Source organism: Leuciscus leuciscus, assembly GCF_965113295.1.
Source record: "Leuciscus leuciscus genome assembly, chromosome: 8".
Lineage (NCBI taxonomy): Eukaryota > Metazoa > Chordata > Actinopteri > Cypriniformes > Leuciscidae > Leuciscus > Leuciscus leuciscus.
The window spans coordinates 35448943-35476788 of NC_138732.1; the positions used below are offsets into that span (position 1 = coordinate 35448943).

Below are 27846 nucleotides of genomic sequence, written 5' to 3' on the forward strand. Positions count from 1 at the left end.
ACGTCACAGCATTAGCTGGAGGCAAAACAAAGGGAAAACTGGAGGTGGCCAATTGAAACCAACACAGATTCGGCTACATGAGCTTAAAATGTCATCTTGATATTTGTTGGGTATTGTGTTGTTGGGTACAATAATCGACGGAGTACAGGCTCCAATTTGAAATGTAATCGCATAATGTTTTCTAAACTATTGTGGTTATTTGTGAATAATCTATGATTGTATGCATTGTTGTGATTGATTGTGACTAGACTTTTTGAAGAACCTGGTAAGAAAGAATAATCAAATACAGAAAGTTAAAAAATGTATTTGCTGTGTCTGGAATTTTTATTTCTAGAAAATATTCACATCTTTAAAATTGCACTGTAATGTCACTCTTTACATGGTCGTCTTCTGGCCTTGGCGCTGACTAGGCAGAACTTCGGATTGTACCACACAAGTCATGTACGTGACCATTCAGCACATAGCTATAGGCATCTAAAGATTTATTTGCCCTCAGTTTCTCTTTATGCTCGGTAAGATGTCAAGCCCCTCAACCGAAGGTAACGTTAATCCTGTCAGATCGTCCATCCATTGAAGTGAGCGTGTATGGGTCGGCCAATCTAGTTCTGTCCGTTAAAATGAACTTTTGCAAATAACAATCACGGTCCTGGACAGTGAGTGACCTTACACATTAAGAAGATAAAATCGAATTTTCTCCAGTCATTGTTAAAAAAAAAAAGCTAATAAATCTTGCTAATTAGCGTTAATGAAACGGCCAGAGGAATCGGTTTGCCTCCACCTAAGCTCCGCCCACAAAAAAACATCATCATGTTTACTAACTGAAAAAGGGTCTAAAAGGTGACAAAGATGCAAGTTCAAAATCGTGTACATAGTGTTCGTTAGAACCGAACACAATGTCATCTGCATACAAATGAAAAGAGACCCCATACTTGTTAAAGATAGACCTTAGTGGAAGCATATAAGGGAAAACAGTATTGGACCAAGAATTGAACCCTGGGTAACACCAGAACTTAAGTGTATTTCAGAGGAGGAATGGTGTCCAATATTGACCACATACCTCCTGTCAGAGAGATATGACCGAAACCACTGTAATACTGTGCCACGAAGATGTAAGAGTATCATGGTTGACTAAATCAAAGGCAGAACTGAGGTCTACAGAACCAGAGCCCTAGACTGCCCAGAGTCAGTGGTTAACATGATATAGTTTAAAACTCTTACAAGACCCGATTCAGTACTGTGACAGGATTTAAAACCAGATGGTGACACAAAATAAAACGTGGCACTTTTCTAAGCGGGTAAAAAGGATAACTATAATGTATGGCGGAATAGCACTGGGAGCACTTCTGTTTTAAAGAGAGAAACCCGTATTTTAGAGCGTAAATGGAAACAAACTAATTTAGAGGTCTTTAGAATCGCGTGGAAAGACAGTATGTCACGTTATAAAAAGGCCCTAAAAGCGGCCAGGGCTGAGCACCTCCGCAAACTAATAGAAAACAACCAAAATAATCTAAGGTTTTTATTTAACACCGTGGCTAAACTAACAAATAAACAGACGTCACCCGAACAAAATATCCCGTTACAGTTCAGTAGTAATGATTTCATGAACTTCTTCACTGAGAAAATAGAAAGCATCAGAACCACAATTGTAAACGTTCAATCTTCAATCGCGCCTTATAATTCAGCTTCAATTATCACCCCGCAAGAACAATTACAGTGCTTTACAACTATAGAACAAAAAGAGTTAAATAAACTTATCACTTCATCTAAAACAACAACATGTTTATTAGATCCTATACCAACTAAACTACTGAAAGAAGTGTTACCTGTAGTGGAAGAGCCTCTCCTCAATATTATTAACTCGTCTTTATCTCTAGGTCATGTTCCAAGAACATTTAAACTGGCAGTTATAAAACCTCTCATTAAGAAACCGCAATTAGATCATAATAATCTAGCAAATTATAGACCCATTTCAAATCTTCCATTTATGTCTAAAATATTAGAAAAAGTGGTGTCCGCTCAACTGGGCTCTTTCTTGCAACAAAATGATATCTATGAAAAGTTTCAGTCTGGATTCAGACCGCATCATAGCACTGAAACTGCGCTCGTTAAAATCACAAATGATTTACTTTTAGCTTCTGACCAAGGCTGTATCTCAATACTAGTTTTACTTGATCTTAGTGCTGCGTTCGATACTATAGATCACACAATACTCTTAGATCGACTACAAAATTATACTGGTGTTCAAGGACAAGCACTAAGCTGGTTCAAATCATACCTATCTGACCGCTACCATTTTGTCTATTTAAATGGAGAAAAATCGATCATAACTCCAGTAAACTATGGAGTGCCGCAGGGATCTGTGTTAGGCCCTCTGTTATTTTCAATATATATGATGCCACTTGGAAATATTATAAGGAAACATGGAATTAGTTTCCATTGTTATGCTGATGACACTCAAATATATATTTCATCAAGGCCGGATGAAAACGCTAAATTTTCCAAATTGACAGAGTGTGTTAAAGATATAAAAGATTGGATGACGCGTCATTTTCTTTTATTAAATCCAGACAAGACAGAGGTAATACTTATCGGTTCAAAAAACCGCCCACAAAACCTCGCACAATACAACTTTAACATCATAGGATGTCCTGTTACTTTATCCGCTACAGTAAAAGACCTGGGTGTTATACTCGATTGCAACCTGTCTTTTGAAAATCATATTTCATATGTTACAAAAACAGCCTTTTTCCACCTTAGAAACATTGCTAAGCTACGTAATATGCTATCAGTTTCTGATGCAGAAAAGTTAGTTCATGCATTCATGACCTCGAGACTGGATTACTGTAATGCCTTATTAGCTGGTTGTCCTGCATCCTCAATAAACAAGCTACAGTTAGTCCAAAATGCCGCCGCTAGAGTTCTTACGAGATCAAGAAAATATGATCATATAACACCGATTTTATCATCACTGCATTGGTTACCTATAAAGTTCCGTATTAATTACAAGGTATTGCTACTGACTTATAAAGCCCTAAACGGCTTAGCTCCAGTCTATTTAACGGATCTTCTATCGCCCTATAATCCATCGCGCTCTTTAAGATCACTAAATTCAAGGCTTTTGGTCATACCTAGGATATTCAGAACCACCAAAGGAGGGAGAGCATTTTCACATTTGGCTCCAAAACTCTGGAATAGTCTTCCTGATACTGTTCGTTGCTCAGACTCGCTCTCCCAGTTTAAAACTAGATTAAAGTCGCATCTCTTCAGCCAGGCATTCATATAATCCCACAGTTCAAACTACAATCCGGCCTCTAGCTCATAAATGCCAGAGGAGAACTGGCCCCCGACTGAGCCTGGGTTCTCCCAAGGTTTTTTTTCTCCATTAGGTCACCTGATGGAGTTTTAGGACACCATTAGGTCACTTGATGGAGTTTTTCGGTTCCTTGCCACTGTTGCCTTTGGCTTGCTCAGTTGGGGATATTTTGGGGATATTTAATTTAATTTTATCAATCAATAAATTCCTCTTGAAATAAACTTTGTTGTATTATTTAAATGTAATACTGTGAAGCTGCTTTGATACAATCTGTATTGTGAAAAGCGCTATACAAATAAACTTGACTTGACTTGACTTCGACTCAGCACAGTAAAAAGTCACGCCTGAAAAATCCTTTCCCCCTCTCCCTCTCACTTCTGTCATTAGAACCAACGTGACTTTTTACTGCGCTGAGTCGAAGTGCTTCCAGTGCTATTCTGCCATACATTATAGTTATCCTTTTTACCCGCTTAGAAAAGCGCCACGTTTTATTTTGTGTCACCATACTTGGTCGTGTAACTACTCGTGTAACTGTATTTAAATAGGGAAAACGTGGAGGTGTTTGGTCGCTTCTAACTTCATCTCTGTTTGGTCCCTAATGAATGAACTGGGCTAAGCTAAGTGCTATCAAAGTGTTGCCGTGCACCAGAGCGATTAAGTGCACGCACTGAGACGAGAGAGGTATGTATCAACTCGTCTTAGTTAAGGGAATAACATAGTTTAATATGAAAAAAACGGTGGAGTGTTCCTTTAAACAGAACTCACCAACAGCAGTTACACTGACAATAGCCTACAAACATGAGGGCTAAAGACTAAATGAACTAAATGAATAACTTTTTGACAACAAAATGAAACATCACTGAACTTACTTAAGCTGGACTGTGATGCTATTTTCTTCTGGAAACAAACTTTGTTGCATATTCCTGTTATCTCTGTAAAGCTGCTTCGAAACAATCTGTATTGTAAAAAGCGCTATCCGATTGTTAAGTCTGACGTCACGCGTGACGTTTTGGGTCCCAAGCGGTCCAGAAATAACAACGGTGGAACCTGTAAATTTATTTACGATCACGTCCTTCTTAGTGAGGCACCCTTGGCGGTCAAAAAGGGTTTAAATTCCTTTAACACCAACAGAGTGGTTAGTGTAGCTCATCACTCAGGTGGCATAATTAAGGGTAGAGTCCTCAATGAAAAAGAAGATTTACGAGGTTGAAGTGAGTTAGCTCGGGACACGAGACACAGCACTGCGGCATTGTAAAAACACTCAATAATAACCAAAACACCAGCGAAAGCGGTAGGTAGGTAGAGAGGACCTGGACTTTGGACCCGGAAAGAGTATTGGTTACGTCACGACTTAACAACCGAATAGGCCATGTCCACACTAATACGTTTTCTTTTGAAAACGTATATTTTTCTCTCCGTTTTGGCCGTTTTGGATACATTTGAAAACGCTGTTTTCACGTTGTAGTGTGGACTGTGAAACCGGTGGTATTTAAAACCGATGACGTAAATTTAGTCATGTGACGCATATTGTACCAATAGATATTCATGTTTATCAAAAGTTTCTCATCCACACTGAAACGTCTGAAAACGCTAGTGTGGGCGGAGAACGTTTATAAACGAAAACGCTGTTTTCAAATGTCTCTGGATTAATGTAGACGTAGCCTAAATAAATGTGACTTGACTTAAGGACTTCTGTCAAAGTTATGAAATCATGCACAAAACATTGTCCCCTCACACGCCGCACTCCAACTGTGAGGCTGAGCGTGCAGTCCATACTGTTAAGAAACTCTGGTGCAAGGCACTAGACAAACACCTTGCATTGCTCGACTACAGAACGACGCCGACAGAGTCAGTAGGCCTTTCACCAACTCAACTGCTGATGGGCAGATGGACCTGTAACAACCTGCCTGCCGCTCGTCTGCTGCTCAAGCCAGCAGCGTATGATCCCCTCAAAGTTAAGCGGCGACTAGGCGAAAGTAAAAGCATTCAGAAGTTCTACTACTATGAAGTGAGGATGCAACCACATCCAGGCTGTCACAGGTAATCTCCTGGAGTTGTGGTGAGATCACATTGTGCTACAAGATATTATATTGTGGACTGTGGAAGTAGAGAGTACCACAACATTCAGCATCTTCACAAGAGCACAGCACCTGCCAATGAGCCCCGTCACAGGCTTAACGAGGATCAATGGACTGAGATATCAGAGCCAGTAAGTGTCGAAGAGCCAAAGTCTGATGATTGTGCTAGTTCATCCCAATCATCACCTGCAGAACTCTGGACTGCTAGGCAAACGTTGCCAGCTGAGCAGTACACTACCAGGCAAGGCAGAGTTGTGAAGCCTCCTGACAGGTGCCTCCAGATCCAGGGACAAGTCATAACATATGGAAAAACAACCTGGCACAATCACATCCTGATTAGAAAACAGATGGACTGTATACGACCACAGGGGAAGCGGAGGTCAAGGGTCATACATCATTTTTGGTGGATAATTTTTCTTTAATATTTTCTTTTCCAAACTATTATGCATAATAAGATGAAATATACAGTCATGGTCAAAATGATTGGCACCCTTGGTAAAAATGAACAAAGAAGTCTGTAAAAATAAATTTGCATTGTTATTCCTTTTGACCTTTAATTAAAAAACTAAAGTTTTTTCATTGAGTTTTGAATATAAAAGAATTGAAAATGTGAGGAAAATCTCTTTATGAAATAAATGTTTTTCTCCAATGTTTTTTGCTGGCCACAATTAATGGCACCCTTTTATTCAATGCTTTTTGCAACCTCCTTTTGCCAAGATAACAGCTCTGAGTCTTCGTCTATAATGCCTAATGAGGGTGGAGAACACCTGACAAGAAATCAGAGACCATTCCTCCATACAGAATCTCTCAAATTCCCAGGTCCATGTTAGTGCTGCTTCTCTTCAGTTCACCACACTTTTTTTTTTTTTTTTTTTGGTTCAGTGAAGCTCAGTGAAGGATTGTCAAGCTCTGCAATCTTTTGCTGCACATCAGAACTATATTCTTTGGTTTTATTCATTGTGATGGATGATTAAGGGCCATGGCAGACGCTTAATTTTGTGCTTAGTGACCCATTTTTCTGTTGATTTTAATGTTTGTTTTGGATCATTGTCCTGATAGAAGATCCAACCACGGCCCAGTATAAGATTTCTAGCAGAGGTGGTCAGGTTTTGATTTTTTTCTGTTGCAATTTGATAGAATCCATGATGCCATGTATCTGAACAAGAAGTCGAGGACCTCCGGCAGAAAAATAGGCCCAAAATTTCACTTTTTATCTCATGTGCACCAAACCCATCTGGTGGGTTTGCTGCCAAAAAGCTAATATTTTTTGTTTCATCTGACCACAGAAACCAGTCCTGTTTGAAGTTCCAATAGTGTCTGACAACTGAATATGCTCGAGCTTTTTTGAATGAAAGAGGAGGATTTTTCTTGAAACCCTCCCATGTGGTGATGTAGGTCCAGTTTGATATATTTTTTAGGCTTTCTGACCCCAAGACTCAACTAATTTCTGCAATTCTCCATCTGTGATCCCTCAGAGAGTCTTTGGCCACTCAAACTATCCTCCTCGCCGTGCATTAAGACAATATAGACACACGTCCTCTCCCTGGCAGATTCGTAACATCTTTAGTTGATTGGAACTTCTAAATTATTGTCCTGATGGTAGAAATGATTATTTTCAATGCTTTAGCTATTTTCTTACAGCCATTTTCTATTTTGTGATGCTCAACAATCTTTTGCTGCACATCAGAACTATATTCTTTACTCATTGTGATGGATGAGTAAGGGAATTTGGCCTTTGTGTTTCCTCATATTTATACTCCTGTGAAACAAGAAGTCATGGCTGGACAATTTCATGTTCCTAGTCACCAGTGTGCTATTTAAAAAAATAAATAAACATTTTTTAAAGTCCCTGTGAACCGGAAGTTGCAAACGACTTTTCTCCAGTGTTGTGACATATTTCCAAGTGAAACGGAATATTGAACAGAGGGCAGGGTTTTACTTCAGCGCTCCTCCTCTCCATCTCTGCTCATAGCAGACTAACAGTTTGAGGAGTGGTTAAGTGTTTTCAACCCAAGCCGTCAAACTGACGTCATCAGAGAAGGAACGCCATTCCAGACCGGAAGTAACTTTTCAGATTTTGATTAAAGATTACCACGGCAAACAATTTTTTTCTGTGTATTAACTTGCACGGATTAATTGTTCACCACAAGACTAGTAATATGTGCTAACAAAGTAAATAGGGTCAATTTTGATTTCATGTCGACTTTAAGATGAATGGGAATACATTTAAGAGATATTTTACTCATAAGAATTTCTAGGGGTGCCATTTATTTCATAATGTGACCATGTAAATCCATGTAAATCCATTATTTATCAATGTAGAATTTAGTCAGATGATTGATGTGACACTTTTGTTATGTTTTGTGTTATGTGTTATGTTTGTTCCAAAAACTTGTGTTTAAATTTTGGAAAGCAGGCAATTAGATATTTAAAAAATGTGAAATGTTAAATTGTAAAAAATAAATGATAAATTGTTACTAGACAGATGGTCAGTCTCTGTGTTAGTGGTGGTAGGGATTTTTCAAAGATTTCAGTGCAGTGCATTGTTACGTCAGTAGGTGGCGGCAAGAGACTGTCTTTATGAGTGAGTTAGTCAGCTGACCATTCATTCAACAATTTCACTCAAAAATTATGCTTTATGCAGGGACAAACAACATGGTTTTTACAGTCTATGGTTGAAATTATTTGAACTTTGAACCAAAGCTGACACTTCACTACAAAGGTAATTATTTTCAACATTTTTGGTCAACATAATTATTTTTGATGTCATCAGTTTTGATGACTGCAATAATTATAAAATGTTAAAAAATTGTAGTCTAATGAAAAATGTGTTATTGTTATTATGAGTTAAAATGAGTTACAAGTAGCAAGTAGCTCTAAAACAAGTAAACCTAAAAAGAAGTAGCCTAAAATTTCTGTCACCCCCATTCTAATAAATAATATGATTTCACTCAGTTAGCCTAATGAATAGCAAAGATATCTAAAATGTAAGCCATGGCCTACATCTAACTCATGGAAATGAATAATAACCCCATGAAATACAATAAGAAAAACAAAACATGTCCACAAATGCCGATTTAACAAATGGACCCAAAAAGCATAGGCCTAATACGACACATATCACTATTTTCCAGAGACACAAAATTAAATTAGCCTACATGGTTAACGTGAAAAACGTTTTGACTGACTAAATTTCACAAATGTTGATATTTAGATGAAATTAGAAAATTAAGAAGAGCACATTCATTCATCAGATGTTGAGAGGAGATTTTGTGCCATCTATGGTCAAGAGAAACAGTGCCCCGGGGTGCATCTTACCCGTCTTACCCTATTAGTAACAAAGAACATGAGCATGAATCACGCGATATCTGCCTTTGATATCATAGGTGGCTAATCCTACGAGAAGTGAGAACTATCTTGATTGCATTTATTTCACTCCTCCACTTACTGCAGCCACCTACTCTCAAACAAGGGAGTCTTTTTTTGATTGGTTAAGCTCAAATGGACAGATCCACGTGTGTTTTGTGATCAGGAAAGTCTCAAAATACCCACACTCAATCCAGGGATATTCACACACGTGATAGACCACAGGGAGGCGCTAACTCGGATATTGTCATAAAACACTGCAAAACTATTTCAGCAAACACTCATTCTATAGCTGTTCAAAACAGATACATGAAAATAATTATACTTAAAAAGAGTTTTCCAATAAACGGATTGAAGAGTTAAGTGCTGAAGAACAGCTGAAGGACAGCAGAACTAACGCTCTACATTCTACACACAATTCTACTAGTAGGCTATATAGAGGTCCTATACGTTTGAACGAGTCGGTTCGTTCGGACTGTTTGTTTAAAAGAAACGGTACCCTGATTCGTTTGATGACTCAAAAGAGTTCGCATAAGTAATTTTACGTGTCATGTTGCAGTACAAGTTTTAATAACATACAGATGTTAATCACCTTTTTTTTTTTTCAATTCTTGTCTTACAGAATCCAGCGTCTTATGAAGTGTTATTCGCCGTCCTCACTGTCGAGTGATTCACAGATGCTGCGCGAATCGGTTCAACCAAATCACTAAAAAAGCTGTTCAAAAGATGATTCATTTGTGAATCGGACACCAATACTGTATACTGCATTCCTATTAGAAGTAATATGGTAGTGTGTCGATCTGAAAAGCCCTGTAACCGCATGTGTGTGATACGACTGAACTCTCCATCTATCTGCTGCTTCCTGAATTACGTGTGAGGCGCTTCCAAAGGATTGAATTCACTCTAAAGCAGAGAAAGGGGCAGTTATCCTCCAGGTGCTGGTTAAAAAAAAATCTGATAGGATGGAAGTTCTAAGTGGATGTCAAAAACGAACAAGTCGAGCAGATGATGTATGACGATCAGCAGAAATAACTTTGGCGACTTTGACAAACTGCATCGTTATATTGACTGACACCGTCTCGCTATTTACGGTTCACCTCAGTTTATCTCGTTTAATTTCATCTGCGGGTTCTGCCCGCGAAAAACCACATCTTCATGAAGTACATCTGATATACACTTGTGGAAATACATCGCAAAGATTATTCGTTTATCTGACGTGCGAGGGTGAAAACACTTAAGCATCATCCGGTAAGTGGACTATATGAAAAAAAATGGATTGACTATATTGTATCTCTCGTGTGGCGGATTATACGTCAGTATTATTTTTTGTTAACCTCAAGATTTTTTATTTTGCACTACTTTACCCACACTGATAGCGATCTGTTATGTTAAATGCATAGCAATATAAATGTCTGGAGATTTACTATATGGGATACTTAACTGGTAAGGGACGGTTGGCCCTTATTAAAGTCACCATGGTAACCACCAAAAAGATAGTCCTTGTACGGATATTGTTGCACTGTAAAAAGTGGAAATGTGCATTCCTGTTTGATCTAACCTACTGTAGCTTTAACCTTGTGTAGTCAGATTTATTCGGTAAAAAATATGTTGATACTATGTTTTCATATATATTACTTTGTTCTACAGTGGTGCTTTATTATAATAAATAAATAAATAAAACATTGCAGGAAGCTTTTGAAAGCTACTTACAATGATTGAAGGAGCTGTAATAATATTTTATTATGATTTTACCGTATGAACAACAGGCCTGCATGTGTCTTATAAAATTTACCATAGTAACCATGACAGTAATTATAAGGTTCAATATAACTTGGATGGTTTTATGTTGATCACATTGTATATGAGATAGGACATACATACTATTAGTGCCACTTTAACAGGGATATAAACATTTGGTGATATTCCATGGCAACAAGTGTTCTTCTGCACCACAGTCAATCTTTGATTATTTCCTTTTTCTTTATATATTTATTCATTCATTCATAAAGCTTTTTACCCATGATACGTTTCTCTGTGGTAAAGGCTGATATAGAGAATGAGTGGTTAAAGGTAACGGATGGAGCTTTATAGATAAAGATTTAGAAAGATTTAAATTTTTTAGAATTTCCTGTGATGTCATCAACATACATTTCAGACCAAATTTCTTTGGGGTTTATGTAAGTTGTGCAGGCCTTTTTGAATCCTGCTTGTATGATGGTATTTCCCCCCAACACACACTGCAGAATGCATCTTACTTTACCCTACCTTACGTTAGTTGTTTGGAATAGTAGCTCTAGATTGCAATATTTCATATCTGACTCACATTTTCAAAGCGTTTTTCTGGCAGATTGGGCATTGATGCGGTTCTACTAGATCTGTTTCTACAGTAGGTTTCCTTAATGTTGATAAACTTAAATCTTGCAGAGGACTGGATATTGTACTGTGCTACTCCACAAACTCTAGGCTTGATTCATAACAAAGAAATGCAACTCCATTAATGAGCTTTTTCCACTGTTTCTCCCTGCTTAATTTTGTGTTTTAATTACCACTGATGGAATATTGTAGCCTACATGAAGACTGACGTGAAAGCAGTACTAATGGTTTGTTCTCTAATGTACAGCAGCAGTGCTTCATAATTTCAGGTGCAAATGTTGGCTATAATGGATTAGAAAAGTGAAGTTATTGTATCCTGTGGCTGTTTTAATTTCTCTTTAATTGCAGACTTGTTCACTGACACTAAATAGTTTGAGGTTAAGCTTTTTCTCTTAAGTCTGATCTTTACTAATAATTTGCACATTTTCTATTACACTCATTAAGAAATAGATTATGTTTTTAGAGGAAAGCAGCAGATACATATATATATATATATATATATTAGGGGTGTAACGGTTCACAAAATTCACGGTTCGGTTCGATACGATACACTTGTGTCACGGTTCGGTACGGTTCGGTTCGGTACGTTTTCCATAGGCTACAGCAAAAATAAATAAATGCCAGAGAAATTTCCTTGAATTATTATTATTTTTTTATTTAATGAAACTAACATAAAGTATGATTTTTGTATTTATTTATTTTTGTTGCTTTTTTTACTGAGCAATAATGGAGCTATACTTGACTCTTCTATGAGCATATAAAACAAAACAGCTCCTTGGACAAAATGAAATGTAATATTGTAGTAGTAGGCTAGTTATAAACAAAGGTTTATTTTAGTTCAGATTCACATTTGAGGGCAGCGTATTCATAATGTCAAAATAAAACAGACGTAATGTTACTTGAAAGCATTATAGCCCACTATTCCTGACAAACTTCCATACCTTGCAGTTAGTGTTACTACAGCAAATCCATTCCACGGTGAATGTTGCTGATCTGTGGACACCGGCCAGTTCATTCATGGCACGATGTTTCTTCCTGGTTTCCACGTCAGCGCTGTTTGATCCGTTAATAACAGAGAAATGTGCATGTTTCTCACTAGATCTCGCAGCGATGTTATTACTTCAGTAGCGAATTCAAAAAGCATTTGAAATTCAAATGCTTTCTTTACTGGTCTGGATCTCTTAGCGCTGTGTGGTGTTGCTTGATCAGGCTCGCACATAGGGCTCGCGAGTCCCGCTTCACAGGTCAAAACTGATAAACGGTCCACACAAACACAATAAGAGTAGCTCAGTTTCGTTCCTTACATTGCGTTTGCCAGTTGATGTTGTGGTCGCGCCAGCCTCTATGAGCGCGCTTGCCACCCGCGACGCGCCTTCATTTGAAATAACGAAATTTTGGTCGGCAGAAAAAATGGTCCAACGAACCGTTCGGTACGTGATGCGTACCGAAAACCGAACCGAAAGCCTCGTACCGAACGGTTCGATACGAATACGCGTATCGTTACACCCCTAATATATATATATATATATATACACACACAGTATCTCACAAAAGTGAGTACACCCCTCACATTTTAGCAAACATTTTAGTATATCTACTCAAGGGACAATACTATAGAAATGAAACTTGGATATATTTTAGAGTAGTCAATGTGCTGCTTGTATAGCAGTATATATTTACTGTCCTCTGAAAATAACTCAACATACAGCCATTATTGTCAAAATAGCTGGCAACAAAAGTGAGTACACCCTAGTAAGTGATAATAGCTGTACGTCATTTAACCATGCAAAGCCATATGTCCTATTCATCATTTTCAGGTTTTTGTCTGCTTGACAGGACCATACAAATTGTTGTATCTTGTATTACAGCAGTTAAAATTTGTGCTTTGAGTACAATTCTCTCATACTGACCACTGGATGTTCAACATGGCACCTCATGGCAAATAACTCTCTAAGGATTTGAGAATTAGAATTGTTGCTCTCCACAAAGATGGCCTAGGCTATAAGAAGATTGGTAACACCCTGAAACTGAGTTACAGTACAGGCCAGGGTCATACAGAGATTTTCCAAGACGGGTTCCACTCGGAACAGGCCACACAAGGGCCAATCAAAGAAGTTGAGTCCTCGTGCTGTGCATCAGGTGCAGAAGCTGGTTTAAAAAAAACAGACGTATGAGTGCTGCCAGCATTGCTTTAGAGATTGCAGAAGCGGAAGGTCAGCTTGTTAGTGCTCAGACCATACGCCGCACACTGCAACAAGTCGGTTTGCATGTCCGTCGTCCCAGAAGGAAGCCTCTTCTGAAGCTGGCTCATAAGAAAGCCAGAAAACAGTTTGCTGAAAGCAACCTGTCCAAGAGCATGTATTACTGGAACCATGTCCTGGCCTGGCCTGATGAGACTAAGATAAACTTGTCTGGCTCAGATGGTGTCCAGAATGTGTGGCGATGCCCTGGTGAGGAGTACCAAGAAAATTGTGTTTTGCCTACAGTCGAGCATGGTGGTGGTAGCATCATGGCCTGGGGCTGCACGAGTGCTGCTGGTACTGGGGAGATGCGCTTCATTGAGGGAAACATGGATTCCAACATGTACTGCGACATTCTGAAGCAGAACATGATGCCCTCTGTTCAGAAACTGGGCTGAACGGCATGATAACGACCCAAAACACAACGTCAAGATGACGACTGCCTTGCTGAGGAAGCTGAAGGTGATGGAGTGGCCAAGTATGTCTTCAGACCTGAACCCTATTGAGCACCTGTGGGTAATCCTCAAGCGGAAGGCGGAGAAGTGCCATGTGTCTAACATCCAGCAGCTCTGTGATGTCATTATGGAGGAGTGGAAGAGGATCCCAGCAACAACCCTTGAACTTTGGTGAACTCTATGGCCAGAAGGATTAAGGTAGTGCTAGATAACAATGGTGCTCACACAAAATATTGACACTTTGGACACAGTTTTGACATGTTCACTTAGGGTGTAGTCACTTTTGTTGCCAGCTATTTTGACAATGGCTGTATGTTGAGTTATTTTCAGAGGACAGTAAATATATACTGCTCTACAAGCAGCACAATGACTACTCTAAAATATATCCAAGTTTCATTTCTATAGTATTGTCCCTTGAGTAGATATACTAAAATGTCTGCTGAAATGGGTGTACTCACTTTTGTGAGATACTATATATATCTATACCAAACATAGTTTGCAGTCAACACAGTAGATACCAAAACAGAGAAAACTCTATTTCAGTGTTTTTAATCAAATTAATCTACTGTGTTAAGATGTGTGGTAATTCATCAGATGTGGTATTGTTACAATACTTGCTTTACTGCCCCTATAATTAATGTCAAAGTAACAGATGGTTAATGTATTTCACCATCAATATTATTTAAATTGACAATTCGGCACAGTACACATGCAGTCTTATTTGAAGCAAACCTCAAAATAAAAGGTCATCATTTACTCATCCTCATGTTTTCTTTTTCCATGAAAAACTAAAGTAGATGTGTCCGAGAATGTCCGAGCGTCTGTATTTTTTTTTTTCTCTTCAAAAAGTCATGTTAAAAATAATACTTACATTTTGGTCTGTTCCCCACACTCATGGGAGTAAGAACATAATATGCTGGGTAGGGTATGACATGAGTGTAAGTAAATAATGACAAAATATACAATTTTGGGTGAACTGGAAAAAAGGCTTTGTAGATGCATATTGAGTTTCATTGGTATGTTGGCAAAGAGTGAATGAACGAATGGATGCAAATCCACTTTCGATAGCCCAAGACTGGCAAAAGAGTGAGGGTGAGTGAAATTAACCCTCTCAATTTCCAGTAGAGCATCTTCACGTGTTTTGAATGCAAGAGTGCCATGAATCTCTGGCTAAATGAAAACAGATGACAGTGCCAATCCCCACGTGGGTGCTGCTGTGCCTCTGCCACTACCATTTATCACCGTCAACTCCCTTGGCCTCTTAGAGGAAAAAAGTGCAGTCATGTTTGCCATGGAAGAAATTCTAATCTGCTGTCTTCAATGGAGCTCTTTGTAGCTTTGTGGCTAGGATGAAATAGCAAGTGGTAATGCGTTTCCACAAGCTGAATTTTATTATTCTATAAATTGGTGACAAGAATTCACATGCATTCCTTGACATGATATTTCAAATTAAGGTATCATGAAGAAGACACTTTTTAGCTACTGAAGGAGGCTTATACTAGAGGCGTGGAACTCATTGTGGATTGTAGAAAGAGTTTTTTTTGTAAAGATAAATCACCAAGTGCTGGCATATTTCCACATGCTCTTTCTGTATGAACCCTTCTCTCCACTGAAAATAATAGCTGTATCCCAAAGTTGAATAGATTTATGTGAAATAATTTTACAAGCAGACATTTATAATTAAATTTCACAAGTGCAAATCCAGTCTTGATGGATGGTCATCTGACCAGTGTATGACCACCATAATCAAATAGACTGAAAAAGACAAGGCTACTTAGCATTTAAATGGCCTGTGCAGTGTTAGAAGCCAGCGAGAGGTGTATAAATATGTAGAAAGAGGTCTCTTTAATGTGAGACTGTGAACAGAGACAGAAGATCAGATGGCAGAGCAACGTTTGACAAATAAAGTAGGCCTAATGTTGTTAAATAATTACAAAATATTCTTGGAAAGTAGAAATGAGCATCCTGTTAAGTTGGGGTACTATACATTTAAGACATAGCCTGTACTTTAATATTTGTGTATGTTTATGCTGAAATAGTAAAATCAGTGTTCTAAACTTTACTGCTTACTAAAATAAAAACATTCAAAATGTCAATAATTTCAAATATTTTAATTTTGCTTACAAATATTATACTGTTCAGCAATCAATAACTTAATACAGTAAACATATTTTGTGCAGATTTTGTTACTATTAACTGTTATTCTACTATTATTATCAGGGCCGTTAACAGATATTTTGGGGGGCAGGTGCTCAAGTGAGAAAAAGGGCACCCCTCTCATAATTACTACAAAAATACTGTTCAGTCTCGCAGAATTAGATCTTAAAGCTACATTATGTAAGATTTTTGTAATAAAATATCCAAAAATCACTTGCACAGTGTGATATATTTCCTGCAGTTGTGTACTTACAATATCCCAAAAGTTCCCAAAGATTTTTAATTTCAGAGAAATTCCAATTTTAAATAATGGCTCGTCCCTGTTCACTTGTCGCCTGTCAATGACTTAATATCCGTGTTATCCCTGGTTTTCGCTCGTACTGCCATAGTAACCATGGCGACAGACATGAATAACTGCGTCTAGCGGCACGCTTACACTGTTGTTGTTTCGTTCAAACATTATGGACCATGGCTAGCAGACTTTGTGATAAAAGGAGAACTAAAACGAGGATCAATATCATCGTGGCGTTTTCGAGATACCGAGAGCTCCACGTCAGTGACAAACTTCGACTTGACAGAGACACCTCTCTTGCATGTACTTAATTAGACAGGTGAGCAAATGTACATAAAAGGAATCAATGTTATATAGCTCAACATGATGAAATGTTAGAATATGATCAGTATGTTATTCTAATGTTGATCTAGCTTACTGCTAGTCTCATACAGACAAACTAACACATAGAATAACATTATAACTTTCAACACACTCAAATGCAGTTTAGTGTGATAGTGTAGACCAAGTGAAACAGCGCTGCGTTCCCTCACAAGTTTCATTCGTCTAATAAACTGACCTGTGTGAGTATTAATTCTACACTTGCAGAGGAGTTCTGTAGAATAAAATGTCCTCATTCCTTTATATCCGCGGGACTCGCGTGTGGCGCTGATATCTGTCTTTTATTAGCAATCGTGCCCTGCTTCATACCACAGTCATGTTAAAAACATCAATGTATTCACTCATTCTTAAACATTATTAGATCCTTCGGCATGGCAACAAGTTCCATAATTCCGCTTATGCGTCATCAACCGACGCCTTTGTTATTGTAAGAGGTTAGCGACCCCTAGCGGTGAAAAAAATTACATATTGTAGCTTTAATACAGTTTTTCGGGCACACACTTAATTGAGAATTTATGCCATGGGACAAATTTAAATAAAAATAAATAAAATAAATGTACTTAAAAAGAAAAGGGCACTTATCTAGTCAGAGACCAAAAGAGCACGGGTGTGAGCACCACTCTCTGTGCAGGTGCTTGATTATTATTATAATTATTATATTTCATGACTTCACACTTACAAATAAATCAGATAGAATAAATGCGTATTTGGCGTGCTGTCCGAGGAGAGGGCTCCGGGCTCGGTATTTGGCCTGAACCCAGAGTACTCCCCCCGAACCCAGAGTACTCCCCCTGTATTCCTGGCTGTGAAAGATCAAGCCAAGAGTGAGGAGTCGGGGTGGTGGAGGGATGCTGAAAACTGTCAAGGAATGTTAGGTGAGTTGACAGAGTGAATATGCCTCCTCTCATGCTGATAAGACATGGTAATTGTTTGATGACAAGTTGATTGGATTGATTATTTGAACGTGCTCCTCCCGAACTTTGTTTATGAAACATAATTTCACGGGTTCACACTTACAAATAAGTCAGATAGAGTAAATGCGTATTTGGCATGCTGTCCGAGGAGAGGGCTCCGGGCTCGGTATTCGGCCCGAACCCAGAGTACTCCTCCAAAAGCTGCAAATAAATGCAGGACAGCTGCCAGAATGATGTTGATGACCCCCCAAAAACTTGCGGAGTGCAAAGCTTAAGGTATCAGATGTGGGAAGGGGTTAGTCGCTGGAATGCTTCTTGTAACATCGGGCGGGAGTTGGTTGTCATGACGTCGGATGGGTGTGCCTCTCAGGTGGTAGGCTGGGGATAGTCATACGTAATGTACTTCTGCTGAAGCGGAGGAGAATGGTATAACCGCTGCAGTGGAAGCAAGTTTGATGGAGAACTAGGCCTAGCTCCTGCAGGAGCAGAGGAGATGACACTGCTGCGGCAGTGGATCAAACTTGCTTTCGACTTGCTTTCCAACTATCTGATGGCAAAAGGATGGAGAATTTAGTACTTGTGGGAACGGAAGAGTTAAGGCGTCAAAGCGTGTTGGATGGAGAAACGGAGCTCCTGCGGGAGTGGAGGAGATGACACTGCTGCGGCAGTGAAGCAAGTTTGGATGGAGTAACGGAGCTCCTGCGGGAGCGGAGTAGATGACACTGCTGCGGCAGTGGAGCAAGTTTGGACGGAGTAACTGAGCTCCTGCGGGAGCAGAGTAGATGACCCTGCTGTGGCAGTGGAGCAAGTTTGGACGGAGTAACTGAGCTCCTGCGGGAGCGGAGTAGATGACACTGCTGCGGCAGTGGACCAAACTTGCTTTTCAACTTGCTTTTAAATATCCAAAACAATTTTGGACATAGAACTAAGCTCCTGCGGGAGCAGAGTAGATTAGCTGTAGTAGAAAGACTTGGTTTTGACTTGCTTTTGCCACCCAACTGTCCGATGAGCCAGTTGGGTGGAGAATGGGCTCCTGTTGGAGGAAGAGATGATGCTGCTGTGGTGTTGGAAACAACTTGCTTTCAAACTGTGATCCGAAAGGTGAGTGGGACGGAGATCTGAGCTCCTGCTGGGGCAGAAAATAGCACTGCTGTGGCAGTAAAGCGAGTTAGGATGGGGAACGTGGCTCCTGCAGGAGTGGTGGCCTGTAGGGTTGGGTGTATGAGAAGTTGACAAAAAGAATTTAGCTGATGAGGGTTCGTTGGGCTTCTTTGATATGGAAGCGATTTGAGCGGATGTAACTCTTGAAGGCCTCCGATGACCAGCGGCCAAGTGCTTGAATCTGCTGCTGAGAGAGGCCTTTTTGGGCAGCTGTGGTTGCTGCGCCAATGCAAAATGAATGGCTGGAAAAATGGTCTGCTGGGATGCCTGAATGGAGCAAAACGGACTTAAGGTGTTTTTGAAACCAGAAACGTGTGACGGGACGGTTGGAGTCGTCTGCGAAAAGTGGGTCGGAAGGGGATTTAGTCTGAGAGTTTCTGAAAAGCATGTAGGCTTAGACAGTTTGGTACGGTTGGATTGGTGATGAGAGATTGAAAATGTATATGAAATGGCCTTTCCTGGTTTGATCTGTCTTACTTTGCTTTATGAAATAAGAGATGGTTTCGTTGTCTAACACTGATAGATCTGTGATTGTGGGGTGGGCTTTTGGGTTGAAGCTGCAAGGGATGGTGAGTTCTGAGCATCTGAGGAAACCGAAAAAAGCCCATATGAATATTGCATCCAGTGTGCGGGCAGTGTTGGTGGAGTGGTAGCCTCGGCGGAGGGTGGAGATGCATTTAACGTTATTGGTTGTCTGGCATCTGGGGTGGTAGGTTAGGTTTTTTGGATGCCTTTGATGAGCATCAATGTTTGAGAATTTGCTGCAATCCAAATGAGGCGTTTTAGGAGAGGCATTAGTGCGGGGGAATTTGAGCTGCCTTTGTTGATGCAATGCATGGTTACTTGTTTGTCGCAGTGCACTATGAGCTTCATAGTTAGTGGACCATTCTTTACCCCACAGGAAAGCTGCTACCACTAAAGGATACAACTTGAACAGCGCTGAGGATGTTAGTGACTGTGGTGAGTCTAACAGCCATGTAGACGCGAACCAACGGCCTTGGTAGAATCCCCTGAAACCGATGGCGGGAGCTGCGTCGGTGAACAGTTGGATATCCATGGCTAGAGAAATCAGATTATTATAGAAAATGTACTGGCCGTTCCATTGTTTAAGGAAGGTTAGACAGAAACTGAGCTCCTGATGGTCACATCACTGCTGTGGCAGTGGAGAATATTAGCTAGAGAAACTGAGCTCCTGCAGGAGCGTGAGGGGACATCACTGCTGCGGCAGTGAAGGCAAGGTTAGCCAGAGAAACTGGTCTCCAGTGGGAGCAGAATGGACTGCTGTGACAGTGAAGAAGGTTAACCAGAGGAACGCCAGAGACGGAGCTCCTGTGGGAGCGGAGGAGATGATACTGCTGTGGCAGTGTGAGAAGCGAGTGGGATCCTGCGGGAACGGTGGGGAAGGTGGATATGGTGAACTTGTAGGTTTAGACTTGCAGGCAGACTTGCAGGATTATGCGCATCTGAAGTTTAAGTGGCCGAGCAAAGATAGCAGTTCGCGTTTAGGACAGTTTAAAATGTCTGGGAAGGTGGATGAGACCAGAAATTAGATGATTTAAATGTTAAATGTTAGATGATCGTTTGTTCTTTTATCTGTTGCTGGTTCATTTATTTAGTGAAGTTCAAAAGAGACTCACTTATGATGAAAGACAAAGAGCTTTCATAGAATTTTGCGCCTTGAATTTATCCAATTGTGTTTGAAAACCACTAAGGACTACTAAACTTTGCCGTGGAAACACACTGCTTGTATGAATTTTTTATTGAAAATTTTCTCTTAATTTCTATGGGTCACGTTACCTGCCGATTTTTTTCATTTTTTTAACCAATGGTGAAGCTGTGGTTTTTAATTGCTTTAAAAATAAAAATACTTCTATAGTATAACTTAAATTTTCTAAGCGATTTTTGTAGATAAATTGCAAGGCAGCGTTAACGATATGTTCTTAATGATTCTGTGTGAGACTGTGCGTGCAATCTGCATGTAATGTGCGAGCTACTGTTTGTACTTGTGAGTTTAAGCCACAAGTAAGCAGCACGTTAATGACGGCAAATAATTTGAACAGAAACCATTTAAAACGTGTATTCCCCCGATCAAAATGAATATCCAGATGGCATAACTGTACTTGTGACTCAACGACTGATTGGACCCGTTTGTTTGGCCTGACGCCCGCGAGATAACACAAGAGGATTGCGGCAAAGATTCCTGAAGGACGAAAGATTCTTCATCGGACGGGAGAGCTCGTTTCGGAAATGTTAGGAAGGTAGGGTGGGGCCAAATGCTGAAAACTGTCAAGGAATGTTAGGTGAGTTGAGAGAGTGAATATATATATATATATATGCTTTCTCTCATGCTGATAGGGTAGACATGGTAATTGTTTAATGACAAGTTGATTGGACTGATTATTTGCTCCTCTCGAACTTTGTTTATGAAACATCATAAAATAATGTCCTAATCAGAGTGACACAATAAAGCAACAAGTGATAAAATGTATATCTTCTGTGTTAATAAGAGTTTTTGTTAACAAATTATTAATAGTTTATTGAATTCATTTGAATTCGGGTCCATTCCCACTACTCTGACCCATTTAGGTTGATTTACAGAAAGTTTGTGAACATGAGAGTCGGGCATTATGTCATTCCCATGGTAAACAGCCAATCTCGCAATCATAGTGTGATGGGGACGCTTCCTCCTCTCATATGGCTCTTCGTCTGTATTTTGCCGTTACTCCCTCACATGGAGGAGGAGCTCAAAGAGAACAAGACAAGCTGAAAGGAGGGTAATGAGACAATGCCTATTTCCATTGGTGTTGGATAGTGTCACTTTCATTTTGTTATATGTGACAATTATATTAAATGTGACAAATGTCACATTTTTATTTCTCATTATGTTTTTATTTATTTATTTATTATTATTATTAAATTTTTTTTTTTTTTTGAGGAGGCACTTTGTCACTTTCCTCCTTCGAGAAAATACCCCTCCCTGATCCATATGTGCATATGTATTATATATAAGCATGATGTATTCATGAGACATGTGCTTGCTCCATATGGGATAGTCAGTTGTATGCTTTTCCCATACACTTGTTACACTTAATTTTCCTGGTTAAATAAACATTACATAAAAAAGAGAGACCAAATACAATTCTATTTTGTATTTTTACACTAACAATGTAAGGTTTTATTTATTAAAACCAAGTATACATTTCATCAAGTTAGTGTTTTTGCACATTTTTATATGTATTCCAAAATAATATCTAAAGGCAGTACCTATTTAAACAATATATACTGTATATATATATATATATATATATATATATATATATATATATATATATATATATATATTAGAGCCCGACCGATAAAGGATTTTTAAGGCCGATACCGATACAAATATTTGGTGATTTAAAAATCCGATATTCCGATATATCGTCCGATATATATCTTTTTTTTTAAATCCAGAAACGCGTAACAAAACATGAACAGATTTCCCTAACATTAGTTATTTGTCGTTATTTAAGAGTCCTCAGCCTTACTAAAATAATATAATGCAGTTTAAAAATAAACTTGTTTGTTTTATTGTCACAACAGAACAGAATATATTAAAGTTCTGATAAATATAATGTATAAAAATACAAACTTAAGATATGAAACTTAAAGTCCTTTGAACAAAAAAGTCAACTATTATTATTAATATTGACAGTAATAAATCAATTATGTAATAGTGTGTGTGTGTGTGTGTGTGTGTGTGAAGAACTGATAAGATTGTAAATGTGTACCTTGAAATGCACATTTTTTGATAAAAGCGTCTGCCAAATGTCAATGTTATAAGCTACCTTATAATTACAATGTCAACTTGCTTATCCCTTTACCTGCACTCTTTTAATTCTATCCATCTATTCCATCAAGCTACAACAAACCATTTTCAATCATCATTTGCTGCCATCCTTCTAAAATCTACTACTTAGTGATGCACTAAATACATTATGTGACTCGTTAATGCTGCGGCTAAACGAAGTCAGCAACGCACACTTGGATTTCACACACGTGTAAAAGAAAAGCTAACTTTTATGCACAGGCTATGTTTGATACTTTTTCTCTATGTCTAAATGTTCACTCCTCGCGTGCCTAACTTACATTTTACAATGCAGAGACTGGAACTACATATGCTAGTTATAAATACAGTAATCATTACTTTATTTATCAGAAAACTAATCAGAAATCACTGGAAACAGCGTTGAAAACAAACATGATAAAAGCGGCCGTCTGCTGGCATTTTTGTTGTTTACTTGAATATTTAAAACCCAAGCATCGATGTTTTACCACAGGTTTACAATAAAAAGTGATACATTGATCATAATGAATTAATTTATGTCAAAATTGCACATTAGTCACTCAGAAATAAATTACCGTTAGGTCTATTTCACAAAAGAAAGAGGACACACTTACTTCTTCAGTCGCGTCTGTTAACTTACTGTTTATCTGGTAGTTACAGGACATATTTACATCACATTTAGAAAGAATGATAATTTCTACAAATATATGCCACCAAAAATACAACCTGAGGAGCTTTAGCACTCTCTCGACTCCAATACAGATATTTTCAGTCAGAGAAACAGAAGAAGCTCCCGAAAAAAAAAGTTGCTTTATTTTATGATGCGGTATAAAGAGACGAGACGTAGGCTACTGACAGATAAAATAAAAACATGACTGTGATAGCCTTTATGATTGGTCGGATTTCTTCAAGCGTTCACTATGTTTTTACACTATGCGTATCTTCAAGCGTTTACTATGTTTACTATGGTAATGGTTAGCGCGCATAGTCTTTTGCATCACAAACAGAAGGCATTCAAACATGAACGCGAGTTAAATTATTTTAAAAGTCTTTAATGCTGACAGAATCATCCGGCGCTGCCGTCTCCCGACTCAGGTGAACTCTGGACTCTGTTCGTGCACTCCTCTAGCCCGAGCGATCTTCCTTGTATAGTGCCCTCTGGTGGACAAACTATGCAGCGCCAACACTCATAACATGGTTGAAGCGTGTTTCGTCCGCTTTTATTTTATTTTTTAAATATTCATTTATCGGCCATTTTAAATGCCGATACCGATAGTTTGAAAAATGCCTAATATCGGCCCGCCGATATATCGGTCGGGCTCTAATATATATATATATATATATATATATATATATATATATATATATATATATATATATATATATATTATTTGTGAACTAATCTTCAGCTTTTCTTTTTAATAGTCAAATTATTTTCAGCAGTCATCAAGCTTGTACACACTGGTCACAGACATGAAGATGTACCTTTAATTTCCCCAAGCTGATTGTGGACTAAATACCCTCACAGTCATCATGTTTTCAGGCCATTTCAAGTTTGATTTTGACGTGACAAAGCGGTGATATCTAAATGGCTCAGTTGTTACTTACTTTTTAATTAGTCTTCCCATTCATTTCATCTTTGTCTTCATTCAGGCCGATTCGAGAACGAGCATGAAAACAGGTGGCAGGATTTATCGCGTGAACCAATCATAGCTAATCATAACCAATCATAACCAATCATATTCAATCATGGAGGCATTGCCTCCTCTCATGTGACTTTCCCCCATTCATTCTCAATTACCCCCCACTGAACCCACCGCACGCTTTAGGGGGTCTGTTAAAACTCAATAGGCTCAGGCGAGGCACAAGAGACGCGGACACCCGCTGTAACTTCACCTGCGCTGTTGGGCAGGGTTACTTTATAAAACAAGTGACTTTTACACTTTTTAATGTCACATTTTGTAATATTTGCCTTGCTTTATTTTTGTAATATCGATTATTTTCTCATACAGTTTTTTTGAGGAGACACTGCCTCCCTTGCCTCCTCAGAGGAAACACCCCCACTGGTTTTTGGGTCTGGAAATTGTGTACTATTTCAGAAGATGCCTAATACCGCCCCTACTGTATAACAGTGAAAACATGGATTGCCGCAAAATTCCATCAGTGGCGGCGAAGCATTATCATAGACCACTTGGGAGCAGATGTCACAGTTACATCACTTGCAGCGGCATGTGCATTGTGGTGGCTAAAAAACAGTAGTAACAAGTGGAGAAAATTTGCCACAATACACGGAATACGAGAAAAAAAAAATCTTGTTTTGCCTTTAAATGTCAGAATTGGAATGCAAAAAAGATGGTCTTCATTTTATAGAATACCCTCAAAGACACTCTTTGAAGCTAAATGCAGATGTTTATGGTTGCAAGCCATTAAACGGACAAGCATGAATTTGATGTAAAGAATAGGTCTATATAATATTCACAGATGCAGTTCATAGGGGACGTAATGTATTAGCCCTACAGTTACAGCATTAAATAATATTTACACCTATAACATCTTAGATATGGTTGTGCCGATAGACTATGGCTGATGTCTTTGAAGATAGCAATATGATAATTGCCTCATTTTACTATTAATATATTAAATTATTATTATTAATATTGTTATTATTATTATCATCAGTCTAGTATAAAATAAGTATTAGAAACTACAATTAATTTGCCTTCCCTAATTTCATAATGACATCACATAACCACTAGGGCTGTGCGATATAGCTAAACAAATTATCACGATATAATGTTTCATATCGTTCGGTATCGATAATTATTGACATTTTTTAAATTAGAAGAGTAGAAAAGTTTGAATTTAAACCACTGTTTTTTATTTTATTTATCCACATTAAGGCAAACAACTAATTATTTTTTAGCAGTCAAAAATAAAATGTAAAAAAAAATATCTTCTTTATGTCTTATATTAAGATAAAAAAGTAAGTGTTAAAGAAACTTAAATGGGCGGTTTCCCGAACAGAGATTAAGCCTAATCCTAGACTAAAATTGCCCTTTAAACCAGATTAACAGAAATCTGTTTTCTCTGTCAAGGCTTTAAAAAGTCCTAGATTTAGTTTAGTCCAGAGTTTAATAAGCTGATTTCCTGGAGGAAGACTAGAGTTACTCCAGGACTAAATCGAGGCTTAAATTAAACCTACCAGGAGGCAGGTTTAACTTCAGATTAACATTGTGTTTCAAAGTGAACACGTGTGTTAATTGGACACACACACACACACACACACACACACACACACACACACACACACACACACACACACACACACACACACACACACACACACACACACACACACACACACACACACACACACACACACACACACTACCGTTCAAAAGCTTGGGGTCAGTAAGATTTTTAATGTTTTTAAAAGAAGTATCTTCTGCTCACCAAGGCTGCATTTATTTGATAAAAAACAATAAATAAAAAAACAGTAATATTGTGAAATATTATGACAATTTAAAATGACTGTTTTCTATTTTAATATATTTTAAACTGTAATCAATGTTGAAGACAGTTGTGTACATTTTTTTTTCCAAAATTCTTTGATGAATAGAAAATTCAAAAGAACAGCATTTATTTAAAATAGAATATTTTCTAACATTATAAATGTCTTTACTGTAACTTTTGATCAGTTTAACTCATCCTTGATGAATAAAAGTATTGATTTATTTTATTTCTTTCCCCCAAAAATAAAATTAAAATTCTTACTGACCCCAAACTTTTGAACGGTAGTGTTTAATGTTACAAAAGCTTTAGATTTCAGATAAATGCTGTTCTTTTGAACTTTCTATTCATCAAAATTGTACACAACTGTTTTCAACATTGATAATAATAATGAATGTTTCTTGAGCATCAAATCATCATATTAGAATGATTTCTGAAGGATCATGTGACACTGAAGACTGGAGTAATGATGCTGAAAATTCAGCTTTGATCACAGGAATAAATTACATTTTAAAATATATTAAAATAGAAAACAGTCATTTTAAATTGTCATAATATTTCACAATATTACTGGTTTTTTTTGTTGTTTTTTTAATCAAATAAATGCATCCTTGGTGAGCAGAAGATACTTCTTTTAAAAACATAAAAAATCTTACTGACCCCAAACTTTTGAACGGTAGTGTATGTATATATATATATATATATATATATATATATATATATATATATATATATATATATATATATATATATATATATATACAGACTTCCAACAGACTTCCAGCATTTATTTTCTTTTATTCCATAGCTGGTGTGTGCAGTTTATTTAGCTTGCTTAAAAATGATTTGCTCTTGTTTAGTAAAAAAAAAAAAAAAAAATTGATTGCAGTCTTTTCTGATTCCATTGTTTCCTTGGATTTGCTTCTCAGTTCCATGCAATTTTAAGATTTTCTTGGTTCATTCCATGTTTTATAGGCAACCTCTATCATGCTAATTCAGATTAGCACAGTTGGTTTTAAATTAATCTGGTTTATTTTAGTTCAGGAATCAGGACTCCATAGTCCAGGTGTAACTAATCCGTACTTAATCTGTGTTACAGAAAGCCATTTTTTAAGACACGATTAACTATTCTAGATTAAGGCCTACTCCTGGCTTAATTTAAACCCTGTCCGGGAAACCGCCCCAAAATGTTATAAAGTGTGTGCAAAGTGCAATGTAAAAGTGTAAACGTAGAAGAATCAAGGCAAACTTTGAGGTAGATCAACATCTGTAATAAGTAGGGGTGTAACGGTTCACAAAATTCACGGTTCCTTACGACACAGTGGTGTCACGGTTAGGTACATTTTGAGATACAGCAAAAAGAAAGAAATGCCAAAGAAATTTCCTTGATTTAAAAAAAATATATTATTAAAAAGAAAAGTTATTTTTAAATAAGTCTGAGTTTTCCCTACAACTTGAAACGTTTACTTTTATAAATGGGGGTAATATATTTGAAGGATGAACAAATGTGTTTTGGTCATCACATTAAAAATAACAATTAAATATGATAATATTTGAGTTTTGAAGTGCTGGAAAAAGATGTGTGATGTACTTGAAAGCATTTGACTATTCCTGCCAAACATGGTTACTGTGAGTGTTACTACAGTACATTAAATCCATATACAATGAATGTTGCTGACCTATGGACTTAAATATAACTAGTTCATTCATGGCACAATGTTTCTACTGGTGTCCACGTCAGCGCAGTTTGATCCGTTAATAACGGAGAAATTTGAAT

General features: G+C 37.9%; 1 protein-coding gene across 1 annotated transcript in view; it reads left to right on the forward strand.

Annotated features, from left to right (window-relative positions):
• Nucleotides 1-9544: 9544 nt before the first annotated feature.
• The window catches only part of il1rapl2 (interleukin 1 receptor accessory protein-like 2), a 554898-nt gene continuing 536596 nt past the window's right edge, over nucleotides 9545-27846 (forward strand). Inside the window, exon 1 of the mRNA XM_082178326.1 lies at nucleotides 9545-10005. The gene's annotated coding sequence lies outside the window, so the exon portion shown is untranslated. The remainder of the gene's footprint in view (nucleotides 10006-27846) is intronic.